Raw genomic sequence first — 13,137 nt, forward strand, 5'->3', positions numbered from 1 at the left:
CAGGAGGGAAAAGTTTCCATGTGATGACGGGTAAGCCAAGCATCGGATTTGGTCGGGTTTTTGGAAGCTACCATCTGCCTGTGCTGCTCGATATACGGAGACACAAAGGATGACTGTTGTAGAATAGTGTAGTGTGCCTTGTCGAACAAATCAGTATCATTGCTCAAACTTGATTTCCTTCCAAGGGTGCCCATTCCTCGGAGCCTCCCCTCGTGGCGTGAAGTTGGAACCCCAATCGAGTCAATTGAATCAATAAAATCAACACAAAACTCGATCACCTCCTCTGTTCCATATCCCTTGGCGATGCTTCCTTCTGGACGGGCACGATTAAGAACATAGTTTTTTAGGACTGCCATGAACCTCTCGAAAGGCCACATATTGTGCAGGTATACAGGTCCGAGAATACGAATCTCTTTTACTAGGTGAACCAGTAAGTGCGTCATAATATTGAAGAAGGATGGTGGAAATAACAACTCAAAACTGACAAGACATTGCACCACATCGTTCTGTAGCTTTGATAGCTTGGATGGATCGATTGCCTTCTGCGAAATCGCATTGAGAAACGCGCATAGCTTTACGAGCGGCAACCGGACATTTTCTGGTAGAACACCCCTCAGTGCAACCGAAAGCAACTGGGTCATCAACATGTGGCAGTCATGAGCCTTGAGATTTGTAAACTTCTTTTGTTTCATATTTATTATTCCCTTTATATTCGAGGAGTACCCAGACGGGACCTTCGTACTATTCAAGCATTCAAATATGCTATCCTTCTCTTCCTTGCTGAGAGTGTAACTGACAGGACGTAAGTAGTGCTGTCCATTATCTCTCTTTTCCGGATGTAGGTCATGTCATTGCCCCATGGCTTTCAGGTCCTGTCGTGCTTCCAATGTATCTTTTGAGGTTCCATAAACACCCATGAAGCCTAGCACGTTCACGCAAAGATTCTTCGTCAGGTGCATCACGTCTATTGTGTTGCGAACCTCTAGGATTTCCCAATAAGGTAGCTCCCAAAATATTGACTTTTTCTTCCACATGGGTGCATGTCCGTTATCGTCGTTCGGAACAGGTTGGCTACCAAGTCCCTTTCCGAAGACTACATTTACATCCTTCATCATCTCGAACACACGCTTTCCATTACGGTGTGCAGGTTTTTTACGATGGTCTGGCGCCCCTTTGAAATGCATCCCGCTCTTTCTCAGCTGGTGGTGAGCAGGGAGAAATCGACGATGACCCATATAGACGACCTTCTTACAGTGCTTCAAGTACATGCTGTCTGTGTCGTCTAAACAGTGGGTGCATGCCCGATATCCCTTATTTGTCTATCCTGAAAGGTTACTCAATGCAGGCCAATCGTTGATGGTTACGAACAACAGTGCTCGTAGATTAAAGATCTCTTGTCTATCCTCATCCCACACACGTACACCTTCTTCCTTCCAGAGCTGTAAAAGGTCATCAACCAACGGCCTTAGGTACACGTCAATGCCGTTGCCGGGTTGTTTTGGGCCTTGGATAAGCGCCGGCATCATAATGAACTTCCGCTTCATGCACAGCCAAGGAGGAAGGTTGAACATACAAAGGGTCACAGGCCAAGTACTATGGCCACTACTCAACTCACCGAATGGATTGAATCCATCAGTGCTTAAACCAAACCTTATGTTCCTTGCTTTACTTTCAAAGTCTGGGAATGTTCTATCAATTGATCTTCACTGTGCCCCATCTGCGGGGTGTCTCAGCATCTCATCTTCCTTACGGTCTTCTTTGTGCCATCGCATCAACTTAGCATTCGCCTTGTTCCTGAACAAGCGCTTCAAGCGTGGTATTATAGGGAAATACCACATCACCTTCGCGGGAACTCTCTTCTTGGGAGACTGCTCCTCGACATCACCAGGATCATCTCGCCTGATCTTATACCGCAGGGCTTCGCAGACGGGACAAGCATCCAATTTCTCGTATTCATCACCACGATAGAGAATACAGTCATTAGGGCATGCGTGTATCTTCTGAACATCCAATCCGAGAGGGCAAATAATCTGTTTAGCTTCATATGTTGTGGACGGTAATTCATTATTCTCGGGGAGAATCTTCTTGACAATGTTCAACATCCCCTGAAATGCCTTATCGGACACACCATTTTTTGCCTTCCATTGCACAAATTCTAGTGTCGTACCTAGTTTTTTATGGCCCTGCTGGCAACCTAGGTACAACAATTTTTGGTGATCATCTATCATGCGCTGCAACTTTGCTGCATCCTTCTCAGTTTCGCAATCTTTGTATGCATCTCGTATCACCTGACCAAGGTCATCAGTAGGGCTATTTTTTGCAAACTCATCTTCATCAGCCTCGCCCATTGTAGTACCTGCAAAAGCTTGGCCTGCAACCCAGTCCGGAATGGTGTCATCTTCCTCCTCCTCCTCGCCATCTTCCATTACAACCCCTAGTTCACCGTGCTTGGTCCAAACCAAATAGTTAGGCATGAAACCGTATTTAAACAAGTGGCTGTGAATAGTCCCCCAGGAATCCTTTGAATACTCCTTCCTGTTATTGCATTGGAAGCATGGACAACATACGAACCCATTCTCTGGCTTGTTCGCTTTTGCCACTTCGAGAAAATAATGCAAGCCATCAATAAACGCCTTGCTCCGCCTGTCTGCATTATACATCCATTGCCGGTCCATCTGCATCGTATTACGCATGAAAATGGATTACACTTGACAATGGATTACGTGTGAAAATCGATTAAAGATCCAAACAACATGGTACAATACAACAACATGAAGATCCAAATACACATATTTAAATTAAAGTCCCAAACAACATGATACAATACAACAAGCCATCCACTGGTTATTATCAAGGAGGACTTTAAGCATCCTTGGACGGTGAAGACGAAGGTTCCGCTGACCCAACCTCATTCTTAGGTTTATTTGTGCCGCCTGAAACGGTAGTACTAAGTGGACGTGAAACACCCGGGACTGAGGGTGGAGCATAACGACCACCAAAAGGAGGTTCCTGACCCGCGGCAACAGCTTCTTCATGACGTTGCTACAAATAACGAAGCATTGCTTTTTCCAGCGCGCTCTTTTTCTTCGGCTTATGCTAAGGGCCAACTATGATTGGAACCTTGCCATAATAGGAACCACGATCGCCCCCACCATCGCCACTTCCTCCAGTAGCAGAAGCCATCTATGTACAAAAATTATTATCTTAACACTGCATAAGTTGTTGAACTTGAAGACCGTGATCATCTCGCGAGGATGTCCTCAACTGGGCGGCACCGCACTTCGTCATGAAAGAGGTTAGATGCTACGAAAAAGGGAACACGGTCACGATGTCCGTATCCACTCTTTCTCGTAGAATCGAACCTCCTTCTTGACATACGTTGCTACTCGGCGGAAAACATCCTCGGAGAGATGAACACGGTATGCAAGTTCAACAAGTAGCAGAAGTCATCTATGTACAAAAATTCTTTCCTTACCACTACAGAAGTTGTTGAACTTGAAGACCATGTTCATTTCGCGAGGATGTCCTCAGCTGGGCGGCACCGCACTTCGTCATGAAAGAGGTTAGATGCTACGGAAAAGGGGACACGGTCACGATGTCCGTATCCACTCTTTCTCATGGAATCGAACCTCCTTCTTGACATACGTTGCTGCTCGGCGGAGAACATCCTCGCCGAAATGAACACGGTATGCAAGTTCCACAAGTATGGATTTAAAAAACCATATTGAATTTGATAAGATAAACCGTCTAGACAAGGTACCATCATTTTTAAACCACTGCAATAATGCATACTATATATGACACATCAATCTCCCTCACATTCTAGCTCAAAATACCTCTCCATTTTTCTACTTCATCATCACATTCTAGCAAATAATCTTTCCATCTCCAAAGCATAAATCAAAGCATAACATGAGGATGAAGTAGCAAACCTTCGCAACACTTGTGTTGGCCAAGTGAAATTCCCACGAAAATGAGGGAAAAAACTTCGGGCAGCACCTTCCTTGCTTGCTTCGGCACCACTGGAGAGTAGGTGAAGCTCAGCTCTCTCTGTCAATGTGCTGGACTGGCTCGGGCTGGAGGAGGAAGAAAGTCCTCTATCTTGGCCGTATATAATGGGGATGAGTTTTTATCCCGGTTAAAAACTCCAACCGAGACAAAAAGGAACACCTTTTGTCCCGGTTGGAAGTTTAGGCCCGGTTGGAAGTTTAGTCCCAGTTGGAGGCTCCAACCGGGATAAAAGGTGAACCCTTTTATCCCGGTTGGAGGCACCAACCGGGACTAAACTTTTTATCCCGGTTGGTGCCTCCAACCGGGATAAAAGGGTTCACCTTTTATCCCGGTTGGATCCTCCAACCGGGATAAAAGGGTCCCGCCACCGACGCCCCCCAGCTAGCCGTTGCAACCGGGACTAAAGGGGGGCCTTTAGTCCCGGTTGCAATTACCAACCGGGAGTAAATCTCCCCTCCAATTTTGCCAACCGTGGCGCACCCCCTTTTGTCCCGGGCCAACTTTAAACCGGGACAAAAGGGGACGGATCGAAAGCCAATTCTCTACTAGTGTATCCAAACAGAATATAGAATTAGATTCATGGAGAAGAATTCCATCAACACCCAAACAAAAAAATTGAATTGAATCAAATTCTGAGTACTTCATTTCCGGTGGAATCCAATATCTAGAATGTATTTCTTGGAATGGGTTTCAATTCCTATGAAAAAAACGGGCCCTGAGGGAAAATGATGGGAGGTCGCACATATAAATACCAAACAGTTCGTCTATTCTGTTGCAAGCAAAGGCTTGAAACCTTGTCCAAAGTGTCAAGCAAGGTTTTTCTTTTCTGTCTTCCAATCTGTGGACATGTACATCGTGGAGAGCAAAGGCGGTGCAATCGCCCTTATTCTTGTTGCAACCCTATGTGGTGGAAGTTTTGTTCCTGCCATGTTACTCATGGAGCGTAAAGGCCGATGGCCTCAGCACATATATCTCGACTACTCCATTGCCAACTTCCTTGTAGCTGTCTTGCTTGCTGTTACAGTAGGGCCGATTGGAGAGAGCAAGGCTGGAATGCCAAATTTCTTCACTCAGCTCGGCCAGGTATGTCCTTACACACAAGTCTTTACTGTTAGTAGTGCAATACTCAGATGATTATATTTCTGAGCAATCATTTTCCTTTTCTCTTCTTTCTGTTATGGGGCGGGAGCGCCTAGGCTTCAGCTGGTCTCAGTGTCTGGTTGTGCAGGACTCCATTTGGTGTCTCTCGCTTCTGTAATTTCTACCGTCTTATTAATATATGCTCGCAATGTTCCAGGCCTTTGTTTTAAAAAAGAAGATTAATTTTCACAATCTCAAAATGGATGCTTCTGTGGATAGTTTTTTAAAGAACATTCTTAAATATGTGCAGTTCAATAACCATTAGAAAAAGCTGGTGCACAAGTGCTACTTCTAAGAGCTGAGTTATAATTCAAAAATAGTGAACCACAACTATGAGTTATTTCAGAAGAATTCTTTTATGGTGCACAATACTAGGCTATACTAGTGCTCGAAAAAGGCTAGTATAAAAACATCCGATGGTCAAGATTAATTGTATGCTATTGAAAACTTCACCTGTGATATAGGTTGTATACATAAGTCATATAGATAGTTTTTTTCTCGAACACGCAGGAGAGCTGCGTATCAATATCAATATATTAAATATATTAAGAAGGAAAAAGGGTATAGAACCCAAACAAAATTACACAGGTTTTTGAGACAACCTGAACACCACCACACTAAAGAATTCTATTATACTTCCTTTTTCTAGCCGGACCTGACCCAAACTTGACCAGAAGATGCATCTACAATTCTACATAAGGACAACCTATGTATTTGGCATGAGGGCGAGGTATAGGTAGTATAAGGGTATCACGAAAAAGAACACAAATAGCATCACTGTAATATTTTTTAACACTAGCATAAAGTCTACAAGATGATTTCATTTGAAATCTCACTTTTTACAATATAATAATTACAAAATTATCCATAATAATGGACGATATACTATATACCACTAAACAGAAAAAAAATTGTTGCTCCCATCCAGTCACAACTCACAATCTTATTCTTTTAGTAGTAGAGAAAAAAAAGGTTAAAAGGGCTACCAGCTAGGCCCTGAAATAGTGAAACGTATTTCATGTTGTTTGATTAATTATCTCGTAGAAAAGGCTGGTTCTTGCAGATTCGGTGAAATAAACAATTTACCCTTCGACGCACATTTATGGACAATTTTCAACTGGAGCAGCCAATTGTCCATGGCTTCTGTATGTCCAGTGCTGTGCTGCTTGTTGCTCTGGTGGTCGATGCGTCGAAGAGGGCTCACCGTCTCGACGGCCCATAGGAGCCCCGGCGTCGCCTGCTGGCCAGCCGCGAGGCAACCCCGCAATGGTGCGCGCTCCTCCCATTGGCCATCATGAGCACAGCCCTTATGCCGGCAGCGTGCGGGCAGTATGTGACATATGCGAGATCAGGGGGACGGTCCACCCTGCCACCGTCGATCTCAGCCCAGGACCCGGGTGATGGACTGATGCGGGCGACAGCGTGGTGTCAGCTGGGGATGGGCACTCAAGATGGGGGTGATGCTGTGACGACCAGTGGCGGAGACGATCCCACCCCACCCACAAAAAAAAAAAAATCTCTACAGGAGAAGCATGTTGCCACTACCAGGAACCAGCAGCACATCATTCAACTTATGCGCTGATGATTGCATTCTATATGGCCGTATTCCTCCTCTTCCTCGACCTCAACCAAAGGAACGAGTACACGGGTGTTATGGTTTGCCCGATGCTTTTCCCAGCCACTGACATAAACCACCAGCTGTGTAGCGCCTCGCCTCTCTCATCCCTAACGTCATTGTCGAAGTTTGCACTCAATACACAGAGCATGGCATTTCCTGTCATCGGTCGCTGGCCAGTCACCATAATATGCGCGCGCATCTTCCTTTGCCATTTTTCTGCTAGTTACGGAATGCTATAGCATGTAGTCAACTGAAATAATCCACTAACATTTGTTTCGATAGAGAACTCAAGATGATTGAGGATGGTAGCTTTTTCCTAATTTAATAATAATCTACTTTGCATATCACGTAGCTAAACTGTATAATTACTATATGCAAAAATGATTAATCCCCCACCCCACCCCTTACTGGTTTGCTCCGCGACTGCCGGCAGCAGAAATTGTTTACTGGCAGAAATCGACTTAAGCAACTATCAACACACACAAATGGTGGTTTTTTCTAGCTGTAGCTCAAGCAGACCGCCAGCACAAATAAGTGGCATTGTGCTAGCGAACAAATTTTTAGTTTCTTTTTTCAGTCGGATGGAGATATTATCTATAACAAACTTGTAGTGGTTAAGGATGTCTAAAATATTGTAGTTGATAACTTTTTTCATTTAGGATTGTTATGGTGCTAAATACATAATATAAGATTTGAAGAAATGAAGTCAAAGAATACACCGACTAGTGAGATATGTTTTACTTGTGAGATGGTAAGGATGCTATGACTGGAGAGAGACATTCCGAGTTTGAATCATATATAAGGCACATGTGCGCATATATATTTTAAGCGAAAAATTGTACCACTTGTGCCTTGCTACATGGTCGTCTGTACATGTCTGGTAAAATGTGAGATATTAACCCTTCAAAATAAAATGTGATATATTTTTTCAGGATTTCTAACTGCCTACACAGATCTGTTTTGACCGTCAACACAAATCCTTTTCATAGTAATGTGGCTGGAGATGCTTCAAGACTTCACCTATGCCTTTATATATGTTTCCCACAAAGACACATTTGTCAATTGATCATCAAGTGTGTGATTATATATATGGTTCGAAACTAATTACTGCTCATTGTAGTTGCAAGATAACTGGCGTTCAGTTCTAGTTGCAATGGCTGGTGGGCTTGCTCTCAGCATCAGAAACATTTATGCGTGGGCATTTGTTGGTCTGTCGCTGGCGAACATTATTGGGTGCTGCATGAGTGTTGTTCTAGGTAAGGACAAGCAGAACTTCCAGAAGGTTTTAACGGTATGCATCACTGGACTCGTGTTTCACTCTTGTGCGTATTGATCTGCAGGAACAACAGTTAACTACTTCCTCGATGGCCGAATAAATAGAGCAGAGATTCTATTCCCTGGTGTAGCGTGCTTCATGGTTGCTATTGTTCTCCGTGCTGCAGTCCACTCTTCTAACGCCAAGGATAAGAAGGAAAAGCTAAACAATATAAGAGACGGTTTCAGTACTAAAGGGTCAATAGTTCTTCCTTTCTAGCTTACTTTATTAGAACCTTTTTTTCTTGGCAAATGTTTGAGAAGTGCAGTTTATTTGTCGCAGGACAAATACAGACATAGAGATCAGAACTTTATTAGAACCTTTTTTTCTTGGCAAATGTTTGAGAAGTGCAGTTTATTTGTCGCAGGACAAATACAGACATAGAGATCAGCAGGTGCATCGATGCTGAAGGTGCTGCATTTTGATATCTGAAAATTTGACATTCGATTTAGTGACCGATAGTCCACCTAGAGGTATCCAGATGGTTAATTTGTAGGTAGAGAGGATCGCAAGACCATAAACTTGATGGTAACGCAAGGCACAAGATGCAGAGATTTATATAGGTTCGGGCTACTGGTGTAGCATAATACCCTACGTCCTGTGTTGGAGGGATTGTATTGCGCATTACGCTTGGGTGTTGGTTGTAGTGTTGAAGTATTGAATATCCTCCTAGGGGTACCCCTACCTCCCCTTATATACTCCGAGAGGTAGGGTTACATGGCAAGTCCCCTAGTTGGTTACTATAGATGGGATCTAGTTAGATTACAACACGTGGGGAGCTCTAGCCGAACTATCTTCCGCCTTGTTCATCAAGTCCGGTCGGCCCATTAGTGGTCAGCTGGGCTCTCCATGAGGGTACCTAGGTATCCATAACTATCAAGCCTCCAAGCAGTGTGGAGTCGAGTGGTAGCCTGACGTGAATGCTGAGTTGGATAAGATTCACCCTGTGCTTTTGTCGTCTGGTTGCCGAGAGGCTGCGTAGTGCTCGAAGAAAAATCCTTGTAGTCTTTGTCTTCAGAAACACCATGGGCGCACGTCGAGTGATATGCTGTGCCTAGCCACCGAGCCTAGGAGGTTGGCAGAGTCGCAGGAAGCACACCAAATGATCTCCTGCGCTCAGCCCCCGAGCTGGGAAGTCAGCCGAGTTGTAGGAAGCACGCAGAGCCGTCTCCCACCCTAAGCCTGAGAGGTCAGCTGAGTGGCAAGAGGCACGCCGAGTCGTCCATGGCACCTAGCCCCTGAGCCTGAGAGCCGGCCGAGTCGCGAAAGTACAATGAGTCGCCTCCCGCCTGAGCTAGAGAGGTCAGCCGAGCAGCGGGAGGCACGCTGAGTTGTTTGTGGCGCCCAACCCCCGAGCCTGGGAGCCAGCCGAGTCGCGGAAGTACGCCGAGTCGCCTCCCGCCCTGAGCCAGAGAGGTCGGCTGAGCAGCAGGAGGCACGCCAAGTCATCTGTGGCGCCCAGCCCCTGAGCCTGGGAGCTGGCTGATTCATGGAAGCGCACTGAGTCGCCTCCCGCCCCGAGCTAGAAAGGTCGGTCAGGCAACGGGAGGCACGCTGAGTCATCTATAACGTCCAGCCCCCGAGCCTGGGAGCAAGCCAAGCCACATAAGCACGCCAAGTCGCCTCCCGCCCTAAGCCAGAGAGATCGGCAAGCACGCCGAGTGGTTTCTGAGCTGTAAAAGGACAATACAAACATTATGTAGCATAATGTAGAATATTGAATAACTCGGAAGTTTAATCGGCGTAAAAGTAAATCCTTGCGCGTCCTTCTCTTGTAGGCTATGTAATTTCCTCGGGTAGTTAGCTATGTTTAAGCACCTAGCCTTGCTTAGGCAACAGTCTGCTGAGAGCGGATCTTGAGCTTGTATACATGGCATCATAAGATGAGTCGAGGTTTCATGAATTAAAGCATGCGTTACCGGAGTACTTTAGCAACCGTGAAGAGAGATGGACAAGCCGCAAAGCAGTTGAAATTGTATGGGAAAGCAAGAGCGTGCGCTGGGCACTCATAGGGCGCAGCCTCAATTGCTCGTGTAGTGGACGGATCAAGCTGTATAAGAAGTCGGGGTGTGACCGAGGTGGTCAGCAGAAGTCATGGAGATATAGAAAAGCTGAGGCGTATTGAGATATATGGAAGCTGTAAATATTTAATTGAATATATGACTATTCATGGTCGAATTGGAGAGTCAGTGTCATGCCCGAGCGGACCGCCATCGGTGAACAGTTGTTGACAAAGCTGATGATGCTGGGTTCGGGTGGTAGAAGCGGTCGGCTGTGCTGGTTGCAGGGGCAGCCATGCGTGGTTTGCTGCTGCCGAGTCAATCCGGCCATCGGGTAGTCTCTGCACTTGCAGTAGGGTGCTTGTGGTTGTGCTGTTGACCCGCCTTCGAGCGCACCATTGCATGCGTGAGCTCTGAGCTCTGATTTGCACTGCGAGACAGCTTCATGTTTCATCCCAAAGCACGGCAAAACAGCTAGGCATGCACCACGTTAAAGTAATAATAGATTATAAAATAAAGGAGCGGGTCGGATCAGGTATATAGAAGAAAAACAATGAAACCAAAAGAATCTCTCTGATACGTGCGTATATCCTGATCCATCCGCCACGCACGTGCTAGAGGCAATCGAATCACCCACGCATGGAGGCCACGATGAAACTTGCCAACACAGAGTTGCATCTAGGACACGGCACTTGGTGGTCGGCATGTAATGGAAGAACGACGGCACATCAGGAGACACTTGATCCAGCGATGGAACTCGTGCGAACAGATCAAAAAACGAGAGGCCGGTGTGTGATTAGCCACAGAAAAATCAAATCGATCTGGCAACAACAATTGAGAACGACTCACCCAGTTTGTTGACGGTTAGTGCCATCAAATTCGCTAGGAGGATCTCACGATCACCCCTACCTAGCGCGCCAACTGTCAGATTTAGTGACCGGCAATCCACTAAGGGGTACCCAGATGGTTAATTTGTAGGCAGAGGGGATCGTAAGATCACGAACTTGATGGTAACGCAAGGCACAAGACCAGAGTTTTATACAGTTTCCGGCTGCCAGTATAGCGTAATACCCTACGTCCTGTGTTGGGGGATTGTATTGCGCCTTGCGCTCGGGTGTTGGTTGTTGTGTTGAGGGATTGAATGTCCTCCTAGGGTACCCCTACCTCCCCTTATATACTTCAAGGGGTAGGGTTACATGGCAAGTCCCCTAGTCGGTTACTATAGATGGGATCTAGTCGGATTATAACACGTGGGGAGCTCTAGCCGGACTCTATCTTCTGCTTTCTTCATCAAGTCGGGCCGACTCATTAGTGGTCGGCAGGTCCTCGATGTGGGTACCCAGGTATCCATAACTGTCAACTCTAATATCATGAACCTTATTGATTATCTCGGTTGTGATATTGTAAATTTGAGGAGCTCCAAGAAATGGTGATTGCCATGGTCAAAATGGTTCCAATGATGCACAACCTGGCACTGCTGAGTTCATTGCACAGGTCGAAAAGAGACGATCAATAAAGGTTAGAAAATAGTTTTAGAACTCTGGAGCCCAAATTTATGTGTTTGAAGTTCCACTATCTGCAGCACATACAGGTTCCAACATGGTGGTGATGCAGGCAGCAGGTTCCAGCACCTTTATAGGACTCCTGATCGTATTATTTGCTGGCTTCTGCTTCTTCATCTACTCCCCGGCGTTGAACCATGCCACCAATGACCAGTGGCATGCCTTAAAGAAAGGGGTGCCCATTATACCGGCCAATAGCCGGCGTGCCATCATCAACTATCGGGGCATATTTCAGAGACCGGAATGGCAGGCAGTGGGGCCTTCGATCCGGGCTACTATGTGGATTTGCTAACGGTTTCCAGTTTATGGGTGGGCAAGCTGCCGGATTTGCCACTGCTGATGCTATCTTGGTAATCTTTACGATCTTCCATTTGATTTCATATATACTATTCTATATGATTTGCTTTGATAGTTTGAATGACTTAGAAAATGTTATGATTAGGCATCGTCCCTCATCTGCACGATTTGGGATATCGTCCTCTTCGGCGAGTACCGGAGGTCATCAAAGAAGACATATTTCTTGCTTGGTACCATGCTCAGCATGTTCATCATTACCATCGCGGTTCTCTTGGCTTCAGGTGGACATAGGAAAACTGCGTGAACTGGGTCACTCTATCAAGGTCAAACAGAAGAGATGTGTGCTGGCGGTGCTGGCACATCGTCTTGGAAACCTAAATATGCTACTGGGACATGATGCAGAACTCCTCATTTTATATAAAAGTCCAAACTTGTTGATGCTAATAAAGGAGATATAGTTTTTTCATCCTTGGCAAAAAAAAATCTCCACACGTCATGTATTTCTTCCAACTGTCATGGACGTTTTACAAAAGGATCCATTATTTTTTTCATAATTAACCCTTAATCCTAAAATTCTGAATGCTCCGTATCTACGCCTCTGTCCCCACACGTCCGTGCTCGACAGCAGGCACGACTCACCGTTCGCCCGTCACTCCCTGTCCTAGTTCGTCTCCACCGCAGCTCCTGACCCAACATGTGGCACCCGTCTATCCCTCCACCACAGCTCCTGTCCCGACACCTCGAGTGGGCATCTCGACCCTCTTGTAGCTCCTCTCGCAGCCACTAGATGCAGCACTGCAGCCCTAATAGGGAGTGAGAATGTGCCTAGCCATGCCACCATGATGCCCTCGATGAACACCTGCGTGGAGAGGAGGAACACGTGTGGGGTCGCACGGCGGCACCAAGCGTGTCCCCAGCTTGAAGCCCATCGAGGATATAGAGCATTGGGATGACAAAGCATACTGAAGCGTCCCCACATAAGTAGAGAGTAAATGTGATCCAATTATCAGTCCTAGGAGGCTGATAACACATTTATTCAACAGATAGTTCAGAAACCGTACAACTCCCGAAGGAGCGGGCGGGCAAGCCACACCCAAAGCAAGACTAAGGCGATAACAATACAAATCCAAGTTGCAGTCCAGTCGAACTCCGGGCTGCAATCGGAACTATGCGTCAGCGGAAGCATCCTGCAAA

At 46.0% G+C, this 13,137-nt stretch overlaps 1 pseudogene; it reads left to right on the top strand.

The window, feature by feature from the left end:
• The first annotated feature begins 4,795 nt into the window (after positions 1 to 4,795).
• LOC117834367 (ureide permease 1-like) lies at positions 4,796 to 12,247 on the top strand (annotated as a pseudogene).
• The last annotated feature ends 890 nt before the right edge of the window (positions 12,248 to 13,137 follow it).

Source organism: Setaria viridis, chromosome 8, assembly GCF_005286985.2.
Source record: "Setaria viridis chromosome 8, Setaria_viridis_v4.0, whole genome shotgun sequence".
NCBI lineage: Eukaryota > Viridiplantae > Streptophyta > Magnoliopsida > Poales > Poaceae > Setaria > Setaria viridis.